Source organism: Mustela nigripes, chromosome 12 (assembly GCF_022355385.1).
Source record: "Mustela nigripes isolate SB6536 chromosome 12, MUSNIG.SB6536, whole genome shotgun sequence".
Classification (NCBI taxonomy): domain Eukaryota; kingdom Metazoa; phylum Chordata; class Mammalia; order Carnivora; family Mustelidae; genus Mustela; species Mustela nigripes.
In genome coordinates, this window is record NC_081568.1 from 143,077,689 (window position 1) to 143,098,442 (window position 20,754).

At 48.4% G+C, this 20,754-nt stretch overlaps 1 protein-coding gene and 1 long non-coding RNA gene across 5 annotated transcripts in view; one reads left to right on the forward strand and one right to left on the reverse strand.

Moving 5' to 3' along the window:
* The window catches only part of LOC132027382 (uncharacterized), a 142,822-nt gene extending 135,223 nt beyond the window's left edge, over positions 1–7,599 (reverse strand). Inside the window, exon 1 of the long non-coding RNA XR_009407141.1 lies at positions 7,512–7,599. This is a non-coding gene — a long non-coding RNA (uncharacterized LOC132027382). The remainder of the gene's footprint in view (positions 1–7,511) is intronic.
* Positions 7,018–20,754, forward strand: part of SEMA6A (semaphorin 6A) — a 128,566-nt gene continuing 114,829 nt past the window's right edge. For 2 of the 4 annotated variants that reach the window (XM_059416083.1, XM_059416087.1), the window contains exon 1: positions 7,021–7,851. The gene's annotated coding sequence lies outside the window, so the exon portion shown is untranslated. Of the gene's footprint in view, positions 7,852–20,754 lie in introns of all 4 variants that reach the window. The other 2 variants (XM_059416086.1, XM_059416084.1) reach the window with 2 other exon arrangements.

The window sequence follows — 20,754 nt, forward strand, 5'->3', positions numbered from 1 at the left end:
ATCATCTGGTTTATCTGGTTATGAAAAGTATGAATTACATTTTGGTCACTGCCTTTTTAAACAAACCTATATCCAAGTCGATACTTTTAAGTCTAAATGTTAGTGAGAAGGGCAGTTAAGAGCAGTTATATTGTAACAGCAGACCACAAGGCCAGAGTCAGCCTTCGCTCTGTCCTCCATAACCAAAGACTCCTGTTAAATGTAAAGACCTTTCGCTGGGCAGGGGAGGGGGGGAGAAATGGGAGTTCTGGTTTACTTAACATTTATTGTTCATTCATTACCTTATTTCGAATCTTCCATTCTCTTTATTTTCCAAACGGTCATTTGGTATCAGAAGTGAGTGGGGCCCCAGCTTCTGGGTGGTACAGTGGAGGGATTGTTAGCCCGAGAGGGTGTCACCCGTGAAGCTATTCATGGAGGGCAGACAGTAAATCACTGTTAGGGAGCTCCAGCTTGCTGGGAGAGTGGCGCTCCGAGATGCTCTGACCCTGTTCCCAGTGCATTCAAACTGCACTTTATCTCCTTCCACAGTTCTTTCCGAGTCCTTTTCTATCCCCAAGGCAGCAGATTTTCAAGCACCTCATTTTGCAATTGTGGTTATTTACCCATCACTTACATCTGCAAATCCCTTTTCCCTCATTCCAACAAGGAATCAGATGCTACCCATTAGAAGTTCAAAGTTGGGAGAAAGCCTACTTTTCATGCATCTTGAGAACTGGAAACTCAAAACAACTTTCTAGCGTTGTTGCTCTTTTCTCTTTCCCTTTTTAAAGGATCCTATGCCATCCAAAAATCTATTATTTTTCCTACCAAATCCTTGAAAAAGAACTCACTGCTTTCATTGATTCATCACTCTTTTCTGTGCCAATGCCTTACTCTCTTCTAGATGCTGGAGATACAGGAGACACAAAAGAGATGGAGTCCCAGGACCCAAGGAGCTTCTTCCCTAACAAGAAGGAGAAGCATCCAAACAAATATTTGCACTGACAGTTAATTCTAGCTGTGATACATGGACTCATCTGGCAGGGGACTGTGAACACATGATGGAAGGGTATGTCTTCCGCAACATCAGGGAAGTCCTTCTTGAAGGATAAGTAGGGGTTAACCAGGTAAAGTATTCCAGGCAGAAGCACAAGGGCAGGTCTGTGTTTAGAAAGGAGCCTGGAACATTCACACCAGCAACATTTCAAGGAAACAAAACTGATGGCAGCATGGCAGAAAGAAGAGATCAGAGAGGTAAATGATAACTAAACCATGTGCAGCCTTGAAGACCCTATGAAGGCCTCAGGATGCTAAAGTATTTTAAGCAGGGGAGTGATGTGATCAGATAGTCCTCTTTCAAAGATCATTTTAGCTACAATCTGGAGAATGAATTTGAGGCCAAGAGTAAATGGGATCTTACTTACACTAACTTTGGAGGAAAAATTACCAAAAACATTGCTGTATGTTGATTCTGGGTACCTATGGTATATGTAAAAGAATAGGAATTGAGGTGCAGAAAAGACTCAGGAGAGGTGAAGGGGGATGGGAGCAGTGTGGACCACACAGAAGTAAAGCTTTATTTATTTATTTACTTTTAAAGATTTATTTATTTATTTGACAGAGAGAGATCACAAGTAGGCAGAGGGGCAGGCAGAGGGAGAGAGAGAGGGAAGCAGGCTCCCCACTGAGCAGAGAGCCCAACACAGGGCTGGATCCCAGGACCCCGAGATCATGACCCGAGCTGAAGGCAGAGGCTCAACCCACTGAGCCACCCAGGCGCCCCGGAAGTGAAGCTTTAGATGCCATGTTTTGTGTCTTGAAATAAAGACAGGAAACAAATATGACAAAATATTAACAGCTGCTAATTCTGTGTAATGAAAATTGGGAGGTTCGATTTTTCTCTGAAAATTTCTGTACCTATTTCCTCAAAAGAAAAGCAAATTCAAGAAACGAAAGGGAGAAACAAGAAGACAACTAGGAGAGAGCAATGTGTTGTAGAAGTCAAGGGCAAAGAGCATTTCACAGAAGAAGAAGAGGTCCTGTTCGTTGCTGCTCAGGATACAAATAACAGGAAAACTCTTAAGTGTCCACTGGATTTACGGACACGGATGCTGTTGAGGACCTTGGCAAAAGCCTGGCCACTGGAGTGCTGGGCAGAGAATCCAGATGGGAAGGAGTAAAGAGGATAGGAGGGAACAGCAGGGGTGCTTGCCACTAATCCTTGGTAAGATCTGGCTTTTGAAAGGAGAGAAAGGGAAGCCTGAAAGGAATGTAGGACCCAGGGACTAGAAGAAGAGACTCAAGCTTGGTTACCTGCCAATGGGGAGATACAGTGGAGGTGGAGAGAGAGCAAAGAATTTCTAAGAAAGTGTAAAGGATCAAACAGGTGGAGGGCCTGGCCTTAGGTTGGAAGAGAGGCACGACCTCCCCTGGACAAGGAGATATATAGGAAAGAATGAGTGCAGGGGCAAAAATTTCCCACGTGACAGAATCTGGGTTTTCAGGGAAGTAGGAGGCACCAAGGTGAAAAGATTTGGCCAAGGGGAGATAGTGAGAGCCTAACGAGAGAAAGGGAGGATGACAAGGAGGCAGTATTCAACCAACTGAGGTTGGTAACTGAAATTGTGTTCTATCAGGCTTCGGGGGCCAGTGTGAAGGCAAAGTGGGCCAATAGCTATATCATTCAGAATTAGTTTCCAGTCAGATGGGAGTGACCAACAGTCTGGTTTTCAAGGAAGTTGAAGTGCTTGCTCACGAGACATTGTTATCATGAAGCTCTGCTGGATGGAGAAGCAAATGAAAGAAGGAAGGATGGAGAGATGACTGGCTGCATGGACAGAAGAAGAGCTGACTGGCTGGCTAGAGGGATGGAGAGATAGATGGATGAAGGGATGAACAATGGATGGCCAAACAGCTGCTGGCTGGCTAGAGGGATGGAGGGATGGACAGACGGATGGACAGAGAGTGGAAGGACCCACAGCTTGCAGGCTTTCATTAAATCAGAGTGCATGCAGAGGGAATACAAGTGATGAGAGGAAGCTGGGTCTGGAGAGTGGGATGTCTGAATTAGTGATTTAAGGAATAGAGCCTTTTTAGATAATAAGGCCCAGCATGAAGCCCTGGAGTGGGGGGCAGAAGTAAGCAAGGGAAAAAAGCACAGTGTAGATGAGGGAGGCAAGAACCTGGGAAAAACAGAGGGTCAGCAGTCAGGTGGACACTAACACTTCCATGAGTGGTGACAGGTGGTGGGACCCCTGGGGGACATTTCACCCAGTGCTAAGTCTTTGGAAAATGGCACAAAATGAGGTCTGTGGATGATAAACAGCATCAATGTATTTGTAGAACACAGACTCCAAAGTTCTAGGAGCTTTAGAGAGGAGAGGAGAAAGGATCTGAGAAGCCAATGACCTCACTTCCCAACACTGCAATAAATGGCCAAGAGGGAAAAGGAAAGCCCCAGGAGTGCTCTAGGACACAGCCAGGATTCATTGTGATGGTGGTTCTCATCTCTGGCCACACACTGGTATCACCAAGGGAGCTTAGAGAAGAATAACCATGTCCAGGTCCTGCCCCCAGCCTGGTAACTTCAGAATCTCTCAAGCCTGGGGACCTGCGGCACTTAAAAGTTCACCAGAGGGATGCCTGGGTGGCTCAGCGGGTTAAGCCTCTGCCTTCAGCTCAGGTCAGGGTCCTGGGATGGAGCTCCACATTGGGCTCGCTGTTCAGTGGGGGGGCCTACTCCCCCCACCCCACCCCCTGCCTGCCTCTCAGCCTACTTGTGATCTCTGTCAAAAAACCAAACCAAAACAAAACAAAACCACATAAAAGTTCACCAGTAACTCTGACATCAAATGGATTTTAAAATCACTGATTTAAGGCAAGGAATTGATGAGAATTTTGGAGAAAGTACTTCAGATCCAGAGGTTTTTTTGATTACGACTGATACCTGTGTGAATGTACACATAGTACTCCCCAAGGCTCCCTAAGGAACTCATACCCACAAGAAGGTGAATGGTAGGCCTAGCAGACCCCTCTTCTCCCCAGTCCACTCTGCCTTTTTGTCTTAAAGCAGAGTTCCTGATGGAACAACAAGATGGGGTCTTTAAAAGGATCCATATGAGTCTACCTTTTTAATGCTCCTCCACACTTTGCTCATGTGATGTGGGGGGTGGAGGGAAAAGCAGGTGGTGTCATCACAGGAACATCTGTGGAAGAGTTGTGAGGGGTAGCTCCCAGCACAAAAAACAAGCCTCGTCCTTCCCCTGCACCTCCATCTGACTGCTGGAAAACGTGCTGGTGGGACCAACGTGGAGGACGGGATGACAGCCACACCACTTAACCTTGACAGAGTGGGGTGCACCAGGCCCAAGACTCAGACTCACGGTTTATACTCAGCCTCTCATTCAATCCACACGCTCCCTGGGAAGTGAGGACATGAATCCCCCTTGAGAGAGGAGGTCACTGGGGCTTCTGAGAGGTTAAGTGACTTGCCCAAGGTCACCAGCTATTAAGTTATGTAAGCACAGCCCCCCTTCAGAGACCAAGTGGAGCCTGCTTCACTACATTTCATGCCATTTACCTACAAGCAGTCTAAATTTCCTTCCAGTTCTTACACTCTGGGACTCTTTAACCCCCACTGGCTTTCTTTCCCTAAAGGGACAGGGTAGACTGCAGACTTCAAAGGCTTTGGAAAGGCAGAGGTTTTACTGAAAAGTTAAGGCAGGCTCTGGTAGCCAGTCTGAGGTGCAGACAAGGGGAAATGACATCATGAGGTTTCACTGGGTAGCCTCCCTACAGGTGCTCCCCTGAGGGCTTTGGGAGAGACACAATAGCTGGCTTTTCTTCCAGCTCCCAGAGCATCTCTCTGGTGGCTGGCAGGTGGAAATGTAATCTCCCCTTGTCAGGACAGATGGGCGCCTCACTGGATGGTGAAACTTTGGGATCTGGCAATTGCCAGGAAGATTCTGGGTGGTATTTTTTAGCCGTGTGAAAAGTGAACCCAAATTCTTTTCCTCTTGTATTCCATAATTTAAAATCAGGTAAATTTAATCTCTCCCTACCTGGCTCAGCGTTACTGCAAATTAAACACGCAAGTATTAATAATGGAAATAATTTCCCTTTAAAAACAAATCCTGAAACTCGATGTGGGGCATTTCCAATATATCCATAAAGCAAACAAGACAGCTTAATTGTTTGTTTCTCCAAGGAAAGAAGCTAAACCCGGAATTAATTTGGTTCAGCCTGTGAAACAATTCGTTTGCTCTGCCTAATTCTGCCAATTAAAGAACTTTTCCCAGACACAATTAGCATGTAAAGCGGCGACAGAGAGCGAAGAGGGGGCCTCAATGATCCCGGCGGGGTGGAGGTGCTGGGCGAGAACCCCTTTCCCCTTTCTCCCCCGAAGTCTCTTGGTCTCGACCTTGGGACTGAGGAAGCGCGCCGGGGGCGCAGGGACTGGCTCCAGAACCCGGTTCGCAATGGCCCGGCCGTCACCAGCCGAAATCGGGGCGTTAAATAGCGCAGCTGAGGATCAAACCAGCCCGGGTCGCGAGGGCAATTCCCCCAACCCGGTCCGGATCCCAGAAAGACCTCGCGGGGCCAACCGGCCCCCACCCGAACCACCGGAACGCGCAGCCGAGCCCGCCAGCCCCCCAAGCCCGGTGCACGCTCCCGGAGCCCGCTCGCGTGCTGCGGGCACTGCGCGCGCACCCAGGGCCGCGCCCCCCCGCCACCCAGAATCTGTGGTTTTAACTCGGGAAAGGTGGGGATAGCGGCCCCTGCTGGCAGCTCTGGAGAACAGCAGAGAGACTGCTCTCCCCGTTCTGGACACCCTTTCCAGGTGGTTTGTGGAATATATGTATGTGTGTATATATATATGTATGTGTATATATATATGTACTATATATATATATATATATATATAGTAGATCCAGGGTGTCGTCGCATGTGCATTTATTCTTCGTGATTCCTCGCGAGCAGATGTCTGTACGTAACTTGGGTTCCCTCGCAGAAAAGAGAACGTGGGCCCCGGCCCCAATTAGGGAACAGGTACAGTTTCTAATGCATCCACTTTGCAGACCCTCGGCCTAAGGGCACCCGAGACCCTGGTCCTCCTCCCCATGCTTCTCTCGGCCGGCCGCCCCCACGACTGGTAAAACACGGCTTCGAGAACTGCTCGGCCGCCCAGCGTTACTTTCTGTAAAGGCTGTGGCTCCGGCCCGCACCTTCTGCGAAGCCCACGGGGGAGCGGAGCGGGGCGGGGCAGGGGGGACGCGGTGCTGCCGGACGCAGCGACACCAGCCCGGAACTGCAGGGCGTTTGGGCGACGGCAAGTTCGCGCGGCGGAGAACGGCTGTGCCTGCCCCGCTCCGTGCGGCCGTAACAATAGCGCGGTGTAAGAAGTTGCGATGTACTTCTCCCGCGAAGCTGCTGGATCCTCCCTGGGACTGTCTGCGTTCTACTGCTGAAGTTTACTTATTTCTGAGGACGGTCCGCACAGGTCCCAAGTCTGACAACAGATTACGGCTGTTGTTAACCCCGTTCTTTGTACCACAGTCTCCTCGCTTGCTTGAAATGCTTTACTAACATGTTCTTTGTGCGTTAACTAGTAACCGTGTTCATCTCCTCGAAGTGTGTTTTTAACCGCACGCACTGGCTTTTATCCAGTTCCTCAGGGTGCATCGAGCGTCCATCACTTCTGGGATCTACCTCTTGATACAGTAATCAGAATTAGAAAGGCCCATCGTTCACTTAACCTCCTCCTTTAAAACTTTTCCATTTAAGAAAATCGATGAACAGATCCTTTCTTGTAACTCGCTCCTGCACTACGTCTATTTTTATTTATTTTTCTCATTTGGCAGGGCTCAGCGATGCTATCCGGGATTTCCACACCCCCTCGCCCCCCCCCCCCCCCGGGCTAGAGCAGATGCGGGGGTGGGGGGAGCTGGGACCGCGCTCCAGCCGGAGCCAACCCCACCGGGACCTCCACCCAGAGCGCGGCGTCGGCCGGGAGTCGCGGCGGAAGGAGCCTCGCGGGCCAGTCGATGCAAGGCTCCACCTGCAGCCACACTGCGTAGGCTCTCCCTCTCTCCGCCACGCTCGCTCACATTCACACACAAACACCACAGCCCTCCTCTGGGTCGGAGGAGACGCCAGCCAAAGGAGGCGGGGTTGCAGGAGGAGAGTCCGCTCTGCGCAATCCAGTCCGGGACTTGGCTCCGCCCGGGAGCCGCGGCCTCTCCGGTGACAGAGGAGTAGCGAGCGGCACCCGGTGAGGCTGCAGCCAACTCCCCTCCCCGCGCACTCGGCTGCCCAGACGCTCGGGACGCAGCAGCGGCGCTTCTCCGCGGGGCCCACCGCCCGCGATGCCCGCTTAGGAGCGGCGGCAGCGGCCAGCATCGCCACGCCCGCGGCAGCGGCGCTCGCGGTCGCAGAGCGGGTTCGCAGCGCGCCCCCAGCCCCAGCCCCCACCCCGCCCCCCACCCTGAAATGACTTGTTAATCCGCGCAGACACCACCGAAGGGACTCACCGGAGTGGAATCCAAGTGGAATTTGGATTTGGAGAAGAGTTTCTTGAACATTTACTCCTTCCTTGTTGGGTTTTTTTTTTCTTTCTTTCTTTCTTTTTTCCTCTCCCCTTCTGTGCCTGTCATTGGAGATGATCACGGCGCGTTTGCTTCCCAGAAAGTAGTCGCCGCGACTGTTACCCCAAAGAGACAAGCACACATGTAGGAATGACAAAGGCTTGCAAAGGAGAGAGCGCAGCTTGCGGCCCGGAGAGATCTCCTCGATAATGGATTACTAAATGGGATACACGCTGTACCAGCCCGTTCCGAGCCCCGGCCGCCTGCACGTCGATGCACCGAAAAGGTACGGCAGGGGCGCCCCGGCGCGCCCCACCTCCCCGGCGGCTCGGCTCCAGGTATCGGGTCCCGGGGCCGCGGCCGGCACTCGCTGCGGGCTTTGTGGTAGCTGTGTTTTATTTTGTCTGGTGTCTGCCTCCCGAGCGCTGTCCGGCCCTTGGGGACAGTGGTGAGCCCAGCCCGCCGCTCCTCTCCGCCCTGTGCCCGGGAGACCGCGGGGTTTCGCGTTGCGAGCTTCCCCACCCGCGCTGCGCACACGCCCGGCGCCGCCCGGGACCGCGACCGCGCGGTGCTGCTTGGCTGGGGAATGTGAGTGCAGGACCCGGGGCTCGTCCTCACTTTCGGGCCAGCAGGGAGCAGAGGGCCCCGAGAGGGTGGGATCCTCAGAAGCGCCGGGTCCTGGTGCACGAGCTGGAGAAAGGGTTCTGCCCTCGAGGGCTGGAGGACGTTGGTTAGAAGAGCGCTGTTTTCGCCCAGCACCAGGTTTGGGTTCTGTGGTGGGAGAAGGGGTTCCACAGAGACGGTGGGAAAGCGAAGAGAATCTTTTGTTGTCCGCTCCGGGTCCGGGCTGGGCTCTGTGGAGTGCGGGAAACTTGTAATGGCCCTGGTACCCGTGCGCCCTGCCGCTTGGTGACATCCCGGCTTTCGCGGCCACTGGCACCAGGGGTTCCGGGCTTTGTTTGCTCGAACGAGTGCCCAGGAATGGTCTCCTCCCGGTGTGGCGCGGCGTCCCCCGCCCTGGGTCCTCTAACCCCCGCTGCCGTCCCTCCCTTCTGGCCGGCGAGGACAGCATCTGTAGCGGCTGCGTCCCCCTCCAGCACAGAACCCGCCTTGCTGCGCTCTCCCCCGAAATCTACGAGGTCCCTCTAAAAGGAGTTGTCCTGGAGGGGGAAGGGTGGAAAAGACTTGCAAAAGATGACCCAGTGCTTGCTAGCCGGATGAGAGCTCTGTCCGGGCCTCGGGGTCTGGATGTCCGAACGACTAGCTGGGTCCTAGAGAGCTGTCTGGAGGGTAGTGGGGCGCTGGGGAGCTAGCCCGACTGTGCCCACCCTGCCTGTAGGACCCCGCTGGGGTGGCAAGTGTCTCTGCTCCAGATTCTCTGCTTTTTTTCTCAGCTCCCCACTGTCGTATATGCTGCAAAAAAGGATCCTGAGGTCCGCTCCCTCCTTCTGCGACCCGAGCCGTACAGGGGGAGCCAGGGAGCAGCCCCGAACTTGCTTGCGCGTTTCGGGAAAGGAAACAGGATTCCGCCGTCTTTCCCGTTCCCTCGCCGCCTCGCCACCCCTCCGCCCAGAGCCGCCTCTTCCAGCACGGGGTCACTCGACCCAGCGCTTCTGGAAAGTTTCTCTGAAAGTCAGGGGCGGCGGGCACGACAGTACTGGGGCTCTGCCTGTGCAGCCCACGGGAAACCGAACCCGGAGGGAAAAGGGTGCGCCGCCCAGGATGCGTGGAGTTAGGTCTGGTCCACAGCCAGTGGCTTCCCCATCCAGCAGTCAGCTGGGTTGGGGTCTCCGCGCCGCATTTGCTGGTCCAGTTGAGAAAGCAGTGGCGAGGCGGCAGGAAGGGAAGTTCAGGGGCAGGAATCGGGATGCTGGTGCGGCCACTGGACAGCGGCTGGCGCACGGGTGCGGGTGGACACAGGCCGGGACTAGGTACCAATTCCAAGTGCAACATCCCCAGCCTCCCACCCCCACCCCCGGTGCCACGCGCATTTTTCCAGGCAGCGGGTTTCCAGGGAGGAACGGAACAGGGAGCCAGGTGTCCCTGGAGCGGGGGAGGAACTGCTGTCTTCACAGCCAAGGAAAGAACTTCCAGCAGCGGCCTCTAGCCTGCATCCAGAGGGCAGCCCCAGTGGCCGTTGAAGTCGGTCCTTGGGAGCAAGGTGGCTGCTTTGAAAATGCGGTGGCCAGTCATGGCCACCTTGGGATCACTCTCTGCTTACACCAGATGGAAATCAAGTTGCTACTTATTGACTGTGATCCATGAAAGGTTTAAAACGCAGGCAAAGGCACACACACAAACACTCAGACGCTTATGCTTGTATGCACAACTTTCTCTGACTCAAATCTGAAAAGATGTTTAACCCAGTTGCAGCGTTTTGCCAGCAGGTCTCAAGAAAGCTATGTAATGCCCCCCAGCGCTGGTTTTTAAGTCTTTCCGGGGTAGGAAGGTCGAGTGTCTTTGCCTTGTCTTTCTCTAATCCTGGTAATTGTCAGTCTTCCTTCAGACATACATCTCAGGCGTCAAATCCACTCTGATGGCAGGGGAAAGACTGCTGGTTCCAGACACATGCATCCTTTAGGCTTTTTCACGCGGAGTAAAGATGCCTGGGCTCAATTCTGAATGAAAATATCGTATTTTTGCACCTTATCCAAATGGCTACGACAGGTCAAGACTGCAAGCATTTCGTGTGTGTTTTTTTAACACCCTGTTTAGTCTGCATGGAGTTTTATGATTTATAGTAAGCTTTGATTAAACTACTCCAGGCCCCAAAGTTAATTATTAACCTAACCTTAAATACTGTGGCAGAACGGTGTCTCCACCTATTAACTTAAACTATCTGTTAAAAGGTAATTGCACTATTTGAATTTGGTTTACCCATGCTTGCTTATATGGTGACTTTTATTTGACTCTTGAGTAACCCCCACTCTGTACTATGTGGTTTTACGATATTCTTGAATGAGGCACTTTGCAAACCAATTCGAAAGCAGAGAAGAATGGAGTATCAGGTTTAAAACCTCATTTCTGTGTTAGGTCTTTTTTCAGCTTGATAGAAAGCAAGTGCTCTAGCTCCTGTGTGTGTGGTTTTTGTGTGGTGACAGTCTTCCTGAAGTGTTGTGTGTTGCAAGCCATCGCCCTGTAGAGATGGGCCACAGTCTTCAAGAATGCATATGAAGCACATATGCAAATTCCAGCAGCCATCCAAGAATCATTGTCTCAGGAGCCATCTGCAGAATATACTTATTGGATAAAACATCTACATTTCAATAGGTTAAAAATTCCTAAGAACTGGAGTAGAAACCCAAGTAAATGTTGAATAGATGGATGAAAGAAACGGGCCCACAGAATTTCCATTTCTCCACTAAGAGTGGACCGGTTGTCTCCCCCCTCTACAGTGGCTTCGAGTGAGTGGTTCTTATCAAGTGGCAATAAGTGCAACTCTGTATTTACACACACAGTGACACAAATACACAAACACATAGCCCTCGAGTTCTTTTCAAGTCTAGTGAATGCTTTTTCCCATCATTAAAAAAATATAGCATTTGCATCTTGAGTAGGCGGATAACATTTCTTAGTATGTTGAATCAGAAGGATAGCAAGAATTACAAGACTGTTATCTTCATTGAATAAAAATAAGCCACCCAAATTAAGAACTTGTATTAAATTCAAAATAAATACGCATGCTTTAAAAGCAAATGGGTAATTGCACTCCCAGAGGAAATAGAAGGCAAAATACTGTTTTGAACAAGGAGGTAAGGCAGATATTTCACTATGTGTGCATAGCGGTTCAGCTCTTTTCTGAACAGGACAAAAGCGTGATCACAGGAGAAGTTTTTTAGAACTAGACTGCCAAAGGCGAATATATTCTCCCATCTTATTTGTTTGCAGAAAAGAATCACAGAACAAGCCAAACTAATTGCAAATGCTTTAATTAAGCATCTGCCGTTTGCAGCAGTATAAAGCCTGAGAGAGATTGCCTGCCTCTCCCTCTGCCTCCCCCGCCCCAGGTTTAGACAATTCATTGTCCTCCTCTCAGAGTGGGTGTTCCCTGGGTGTTCCCACTTCCAGAGGAAGGTGGAGCCTTGCAACGTCCTGCCTGCTCACCCTCCCGTATCAGTGTCCCCTACTCTTCTGAGGTTCCCTGGAGCCAAGCTGTCTCAGAGATGTTTTTATTCCAGAGTGAAGGCTTTTCTCATCAACTGAGCTATTCTCTGCTGGCAACCACACTGGTGGCCTCCTGGGGATATGGTAAGGTAGGAGAGGGAGGGAGGCATTTAATCCCTCTGAAATGGGCAAGGAAGATGTCATACCGCATAAACCTCAAGGGGAGAGGGCTTACAGGATACCTCTCAGCATGGGACCATTACAGTAGCGCATATACACAAGGGTATCCTGGTCTGTGAAGCAGGTGAGTTCTTGCTAAACTTTTTGATTAGAGTAATTCCCATTATACTAATGGAGAGTGTCCTAGAAGTGTCAGGACTCAAGACAGAGTTTCCCAAGTAACCTCTTCAGCCCAGACCTCTCTCCTGGGTCTCTCAACTAATACATCGAACAGGTTTAGGTAGCTCTTCTTGGATCTAACAGGCGTGTCAAACTTAACACATTCAGAGCACCAATTCTGGACCTCTTTCCCCAAGGATGCTTTCTTATAATCTCCATCTTGGTAAATGGCATTGCCATCCTGGAGCTGCTCACAGGTCGAAACTTAAAGGAGTCATCCTTGACTCTCACTGCAGCCCCCACCCACCCCAGCGGCAGATGCTGCTGCCCACCCTAACCCCCTTCAAAGCACATTGGCCTTCTCCAAACTCTTCCACCTCTGAGGCCCTCATGCTGGCTGAGCCACCAGGCTATTGTACCAGTCTTCCAACTAGTCCCGCGGCTTTGCTCTTGGACCCCTATAGTCTATGCTCAACACAGCAGCCAAAGTGTTTTTTTTGTTTTTTTGTTTTAAATCAAGGCCTAGCTCAGATTCTTTCATCTTCGCCCAGCAGATGCCAAAGTCCAACCTATGGGCCTTCGCAGCCCTACGCCATTTGTGCTCTCTTGACCACACCTCTCAAATCATCCCCCACCCCCGGTCTTCAGGGTTATGTGACTGTGCCTGGCATGTGCTCTTCCATGGCCTGGGATGATTCCTTCCCCAGATAGCTGAGTGCTTTGCTCCTCACCACTTGAAGTCTCTCTGCAAATGTCACTCTCACCATGAAGCCTTTTCTGATCACCTTATTTACTCCACCCTTTTCCCCAAGACTTCCTAACCCCCGGGCCTGCCTCAATGTTTTCCCCTTCTCACTTTCTGCCGCCTGAGAGACTATGTTGTTCCTGTTTATCTTCTGTCTTCCACTAGAACATATGCCACAAGGAACAACTTTTGCATGTGTTACTGCTTCATCTCCAGCACCTGTGCCTGGCATGCCAATGGCCCTTCCCAACAAGTATTTGTTCAATTAATTGATTCATCTATCTAAAAAGAGCAAATCTTTTTTACAAGCATCTCGTCTTTCTCTCTTATCTGCTTTTGTTTCTCCATCTTACTTTTTTTTTTTTTAAAGACTTTATTTACTTGAAAGAGACCACTAGAGAGAGCAAGCACAAATAGGGGGCAGAAGCCAAGGGAGAAGCAGACTCCCCGCTGAACAGGGAGCCTGATGTGGGTGGGACTCCATCCCAGGACCCCAGGATCATGACCTGAACCAAAGGCAGATGCTTAACTGACTGAGCCACCCAGGTGCCCCTTGTTTCTCTATCTTAAGTTTTCATCCAATGTAGCACTTCTCCGTGGGGGCGGGGGGGGGGGGGGGGGGGGGGGGGGGGCCGGACGGACACACTGTCTTCCATGTACGCAGGTGATCTGTCTCATGCACCATTAGTGGAGCATTCACTGCGGGTTGTTTTCCCAGCTCTGGTGATGGATTGAAGCCTGCTCATTCCCACACTCTCACCCAGTCCCCTCCTGTGGCCGAGAGCACACATCTGCGGGACACCTGGTTGAAGCAGGAGGGATTCGGAGTTAGATAAAAGCAACTTGCCAAGAAACAGCGCTAGGAAGACAGCCAGCACTGATGGGGTTTGAGCTTTTGACCTTGGCCTCGTTTGTTCTGCGTTCTAACCACTGGCCTTTTTGGGAGTTTGCTGATGGTCCTTTTTAGAATTCACCTTTCTGGCAGGAGAGGACAACATGCTTATGAACCCACATTTCCGCCCTGTCCTGTGGTCACTGTAGTTGAAGATCCTGTACTTGGATGTCCTGAGTTCCAGACTCTACTACCTTGGATGAGTCTCTTAACCTCGCTGAGGCTGCATTATTTTCAACAAAATCTGTGAATAGTAAACTTGTGTGTTCCACCTTGTAGGACCTCTGGGAGAGTAATAGGAAGTCACAGATGTGAAGGTATTTGTTAAATCAGGAAATGTACTCTGAAGACCTGGGAGACTCTGATGCCAGTTCCTTTCTCCCCACCCCAGATCCTGGGCCTAGCAGAGATCTTGCTTCATTGTTTTCTAAATCATAAAAGCGAGACTATATTCCGTGGATGGCACATTTTCATATAAACCACATTGTGAAATTAAATAAGGTCCTCATATTCAATGGAAATTCACAGTCTTCACAGAGCATGGACAGCAGCAACCCTGTCCATTAGAAAGGCCAACTGCCTCAAGCAACAATGGCTTTCAGTGTGACCAGTAAAGAGGGCAAGGTCGCGGGCGTGGCACTCAGCCAGGCATTGGAAAAAGTAAGGGCATTGTTTTTGCTGAGGTGGGTCCTAAAACAATTCATGTCAGTGTAAGCATTAATGTAGGACAGAAGTGTCAGGGTGAACCAGGGGTAGGAGGAGAGGAGTTTGGGTCCTTGCCGTAATAAGGGCGAATTTACTAAGATTTGGCGACTTCGGGTTTACAAGTGTGAAGGGATGGTCAGGGGAAGGCAGTGGGCAGCGAAAGGGACAATGCAGAGACCACACTTCTTACGCAGACTCAACACACTGGGATTCACTTTTTTTTTTTTTTTTTTTTTTGTGCCAATTATAAATAGCATGACTTTGAGCCAGTTACTTCTTTGCCTCAGTTTCCATCCATAAGACGCTAATAGGATGCCAATGTGGTTGTTGGGGAGAGTAAATATGGTAACATCTGTAAAAATTCATAACCTTGAGGTGTGGCACATGATACTCGCTCATGAAACATTACGTGCTCTTTTTATTTGGGTGACAAAAGTCCGGGAGAGTGCCCTGGTGGGGAGAGTAGAAAGGGTAATAGTCAGAGAGGGTACAAAGGAAGCCACCTCGGGACCAGAAATGAACATTCCCACTGTGGGTTGGCCCTGGTGACAGGGGTTTTCAGCTGGGAAGCCTGTGAACAAGTCACCGGCATGGGAAGAGGAGCCAGGATCCTCTTCCTGACTATGGATGTTGACATCTCACACCCAGAATATGTAAGACAAGACATTATACCAGTAAAACCACTGTGGGCAGCAGAAGACTTTATATTAGACAAGAGCCTAAAGGATGAAGGAAAAAAAGGATCGCCTTCACTTCAAACACCTTAAAATAAAATACACAGTCTGCATGCACTCGAGAATCTGAGAGCAGCCCCTCATGTTGGTTCAGGGTTGAGATGAAATGATCCCAAGGGCCCTACCTGTCATAGGAGAGAAGCTCATCAGCTGACTGCTCCAGAAGGCTGTGGCTGGGACTTCGGCCCGAGGGCCGTCGTAGTGGCCTTCCGTCCATATGCAGGGTCACTCTTCCCTGGCCAAGCCTGAAATCAGTTTGGGAGAGCAGTGAGTCTCCACGTAGAAGCAAAACACTAACCTTTCCCACCAAATGTAGCAAAGAGTTAGTTTGCTGACCCCAAGAGAGCTGGTATTTACTCTCCTGACTGGTATCCTGTCCTATTACCTGACATCAGACTCAAATGATAGTTATCCAAGTTCTTATCAGTGAGAAGCATCTCACTTCTAAAAGGCACAGCAGAAGGGGCAATAAATTGGTATGATCACCACAATTCCCTGACAGACTCCTCTTTGCACCCAGGGGGAACAAGACTCCCTCCCTGGCCTAGAATTACAGTTATTTTCACCCAGGAGAAAAAAAATGTCTCTTAAACTTTGTAAGTGAAAAGAGGATGTCAAGAGAGTGAAATAAATCCACAATTAACATGCCCCAAAGGCTGAAGGGCAACGTCTTCCTAGCAGCAAGTATGCTGACTATGGCTCTGAAAATATTGTTAACAGGTATTTCCACGTACAGCCTGTGGACCTGAGGCTTTCAGTGAACACAACTCGGCACTTTCTCGTGGTTTCCAACTAACCTATCATTGCCATCTGTGGAAAATTTAATTCAAAGAATCCACGCCAATTAAAAAAAATTTAGCAAAATCTCTTAAATGATGCTATTTCACCCCCTCTCATCCCTTTTGTCCTCCTCCATGTTTAAAACCAAGTCTTGGCCATGATTTGATGGGAAGCACTTCTAGAACACAACAGGATCTGACACTGAACACCGTGAAAACATGCCCCCCGGGAAAACCAACATTTTAAGAACTGGGACGAAATAAAGAAGGTACTAATTACAGTTGGATGTTTGATAAGACTTTTTTAGAGACAAGGTTTCTTTGACGCATCCATTCTCCTTTCCTTTTTCCTATTCTGAGTCTTTCTTTAAGGAGAGGATTCAACCTTTTCATTAATGTTGCAACGACTCCAGTGCTTCCCCACCCCTCCCGCAGACTCCTACTGTCCTTGAACGAGGAAACTGAGAGAATACTGATTGAGCTGGTGAATGGAAATGTTCCTTTCCTGAAAATGGAATGCTTTATGAAAAACTGCATTACACACACACACACACACACACACACACACACACTCTCACTCTCTCTCTCTCTCTCTCAAACAATCCAACAACTGTCTCCTCCTTTCTACCCTGGAGAACCACAGGACTCCATTCACGTATCTTGGTGTTTGAATGCATTTGTTCTTGGGCCTCAAATACCCAGGTGGAAAACTAGTCTAGGAAGCCTTTCGTTATTCCAGAAACGTGAGCATGTGAGTTACTAAGAACATTCTCATCTCTGCAGGGCAAGTGATAAATAGAAACCAAATTGTTTCTCGCGCTCTGAACCGGAGTCTATGTAGCAGAATGGCAGTTGGGTGGATTCTGACAAGGAGAATACTTGTAAATGGTCCGCGAGATGGATTCTGGGTTAATTCTTCTCGCGTCATGAATGATGGCCCTAGCTAGACACTGTCGCTGGGATCTTCATCTATTAATCATGGAGGCTGCTTTCTTATTCGGTTGCCATAGTTTCAGTGCCTCAGATAGTGTTGGGGTGTCTGGGGAAAGGTTTGAGGTAGACGGGGGCTTGCACGCCTGGCAGTTATTTTGGCGCTGGTGGGGCTCTGAAAGCACCAAAAAAACCACCTCGCATGTAATTCAGGGTTGGATTAGAAGAGGCAACTTCTGAGTGTCTCCCTGGACCTTGTTATGTGCACGCCCAGCTGACACATACTCCAGGATCTGCCTCTTGCTCAGTCCTGCTGGTAAAAAAAAATAAAAAATAAATAAAAAGTACCGTCCATGGACTGATGTCTGTCAGTTTCATCTTTCCACCAGAAAGCCAAAGGGTGCAAGCTCTTCATTAAGCCTCCTCAAAAGTGTGGAGGTAAATGAGGGCATTCATGGCTTAGCTCACAATTTCAGGTTCGTAATTTGGCTTCGGCTCTGCGGATGGCTAAATAAACAGAATGACCTCAGGAGAGCTGGCCATGTTGTGCTCTGGTACGGCAGTGGAAACATTCTGGGCTTTCCTTCAGGTTTAACCTCTATTATTTTTTCAGGGTTGGCGCGCCCATTACTAACGACCATTTCACCGCTCACCGCATTTCGCGACAGTGGCCCCGGGGAGGGGGGTGGGGGTGGGTGGGGGCTCCTGCTTTGTTAGCTCTTGGGTATGGGAGCATTTCTTTCCTTTCTGTACTCAGCATCTTTGGCTGTTTTGCCTTTAGGTTTGCGACTTCAGGGTTGATCAGGAAAAGCTGTCCGGTTGTGTACATACACTGGACAACCGAGTCAAGGAAAGGCGGGCAGGAGTAAGTTGCTGCAAGACGGAGAGACACACACTCTGTGATTTATGTGCTTCGTGGGTGATGTAGAACACAGCTTTCCTTTGTTAGGTACATTTGGCCTCGTGTAACAGATACTGGTACACTTCTTAATGCTTTAGTTCCCATTTCTCAAGTGGACTTTCAAGGACTCCTACCAGTCCAAGCCAAGCCATTTCATTCCTTTGTAGATTAAAACATAAAATAAAACCACCTCACACTTGAAGCAAACAGCCCTGAGAATTCAGGATATGCAAGGCATCAGATACAAAGCCAGGTAGATGCACAGGGAGGAAACCTTGAATTCACTACAAATGGGTCTCATCTAGAAAATTAGTTACTTTTTTTTTTCCTTACTAGAAAATGACTGGGTTTTATTGCAGGGTGAGCTTCAAAGCAGCCGTTTTTAATTCCCCAGATCCCGCCTGCCAAAATTTTTTGTAAGATCAACAAGCATTTTTAATGCACGTGCCTATTATATTGGCCCCTCCCCCACGCAACCACACTAAATGACTGATTTTAGAGGCCAATAATTTCAAGTAAATTAAAAGGATAACATGGCCTTAATTGCTACTGGCTTCACCAGGCTTCTGGGCACCGGAATTCCTTGAGGAGAAACACTTTTAAGTGTCACAGCAGTTTCTGATCACGTGGTCTGGTTTACCCAGAGGCTGCAATTACTGTACCCCTCTCCCCCCAGCCTTTCTCTCCGGCTCCCTCCCCATATCTCTGGGAAGCTAAGAAAACATGCATTTGTAAGTTCAGTATGATGGACGTCTGATTATTTGGCAGGGTAGAAAATAGGTCTTGCTCATTTTAGAGTATTCTCCTAGGTGAGTTGGTTTTTTGTTTTTTGGGTTTTTTAAAAAGGCAAAGGGATGGGGAGGACATTGCCACTAATAGTTCAGATCAGAAGCTTTTTTTCGTTTGAAGAAGAGTTTTGGTGAATTCAACTGGCTGTCCTCTCGGCAATAACAAGATTGTCGTTACTCTTTGGTATCCGGGCAGACAAAGTACTGCACATGTAGCCTAAAGAAAAGTAAGCAATACTTTTGTATGAATGTCAGTCAGATACAATGTGGACTTTAATTAACCTTAATTAATGATTTCTGATTACAGATTTTCTTTTGTGCCTCCAAGACACCAACACCTTGGAGGCTGTATTTTGGTGGAACATTTCCTGACAGCAGTGACTTGAACATGCTTCCATTATCTTGCCCTGCAAACCATATTAGATTCTTATGTGAAGAGTGTGATTCTGCATCATTTGCAAAATGGTCAAAGGAAGAAGTATCACTTGAGGGACAACTGAAATTTATTACATGATACAGAGCACTTTTAATCTTTGGGGGAATCATTTTTCATTTTAAAGGAATTTACTTATCAAAACTGATAGTTACTGGCTCCTAGGGGGACCCAAGGCCCTTCCTTCCCAAGACTGAATGGGACTTTGAGTTCTTTCAAATGTAAGAACTAGGGGTAGTGGGCCAAGTGGGATTTCCTTTGCCCTAAAGTGCCTGTTACCATGTGCTAAATGTAATGACTGGGGAATACTATAAGCACAGGAGAGAAATAGGTCTTACTTTTTGGTTAAAAGTACTTTTTCCTGTGTCATGAGTTCTACAACAGATACCAAGAAGCTGAATTATCGAGTTAATGCACTACTTAATGTTCAACTTTTAACTAGAGGGTCTAATAAAAGATATATATTAATTAGATATATTATAAATTTCTTATTAATTTTCTGTGTGAGAAATCATTCTGTAGTTTATATAAAATTCTAATAGCACATGGCCCATCTAGTTTGGCATAATTTGCGCTTATGAATTATAAATGCTTAACTTTCACAATTAATCTTACCAATCTATAAGCATTATAATGAGAAATTACCTAAGTTAAATTGATCTGTCATATTTGCTGTACTGTGTTCTAGGGTAGTGATTATCTAAGATAATTTTAAAGATGGTTGTCCTGTTCCATGCAATATGGCTTTACTTTTAGTGGAAGTAAAGTCTACCCAAAGATCTCGGGCTTGCCCAGCCAAGGGGAGATGCTGATGGTATCAAAATTAGAAAGAACAGAGTAAGTTTCCTGTGTAGCGAAGAAAAAAGGTAACAAACATCCACTGGATCCTTTTCTCTTTAAAGGGATGTACAGAGTACAGGGAAAGGTTTTCTATTCAAAAGTCAACTTTTATCTACAAGGTGTTTCCTCTAATTTGTGGTGAGGGGAAGTTCACCATGTTGAATATGCTGATTAATTAATTCTCATGGGATATCTTGGAGGGTGGAGCTTTCGTTCCTGTATTTTGTCATGTCCAGAACATAAGACCTGTTAATATTGCCCAAACACATCCGTTCCCGAGAATGAAAAGGACAACATAATTGCCTTTGCTGGTAGGAAACAGCCACATCCAGTTCCCCAGCAGCTCCTACAACTGCCAGGTGTGCAAGAGAAGGCTTTGAAATGTTGTGAATAGCTTGACATTATCACAGTGTTATTGAAATGCAAATTCTTCTGAGCAGATCTTGAAAAGGTTTTAAATGTAGAACTAGGACAGTATCTTTTCTTGCTTGTTGTCGACCCTACCTAGTGGTGGTAACTCCAAGTGCTTCTTCTATTGAAAGTAATCATAACGCATTTGCATATTTCACAGTTTCTCACTGCCTGTGTTTCAAGTGAAGACACACTTTCCCCGAGTGGTACCTTTTGAGGCAGAGGATGGACTGGCTTCCAGCAACAAAGTGTAAACACGGGACTTGTTCAGCCTAGGAAGGCTATCACATTCCGAAATCAGGCTAGCTGATAACCATCAGCATCACCAGTAAATGAGAGTTATTATGAATAAAAAGACCTTACTTATAAGGATATCTTTCAAGGTGCGTTTATAAACATTGCCTCACTGGACATCATTACAAACTGGGTTAGGCAGGGCAGGGATTGTGATGCCAATTTGAAGATGAGATAGCCGAGGTTCAAAGAGGTCAAATTATTTGCCTGAGTACACCTCCAGAGAGGGAAGGGCTTGGAACAGCGTACCCAACCTTCTGAGTCCGAGTTTTGAACACCTCCACTCCACTGCAC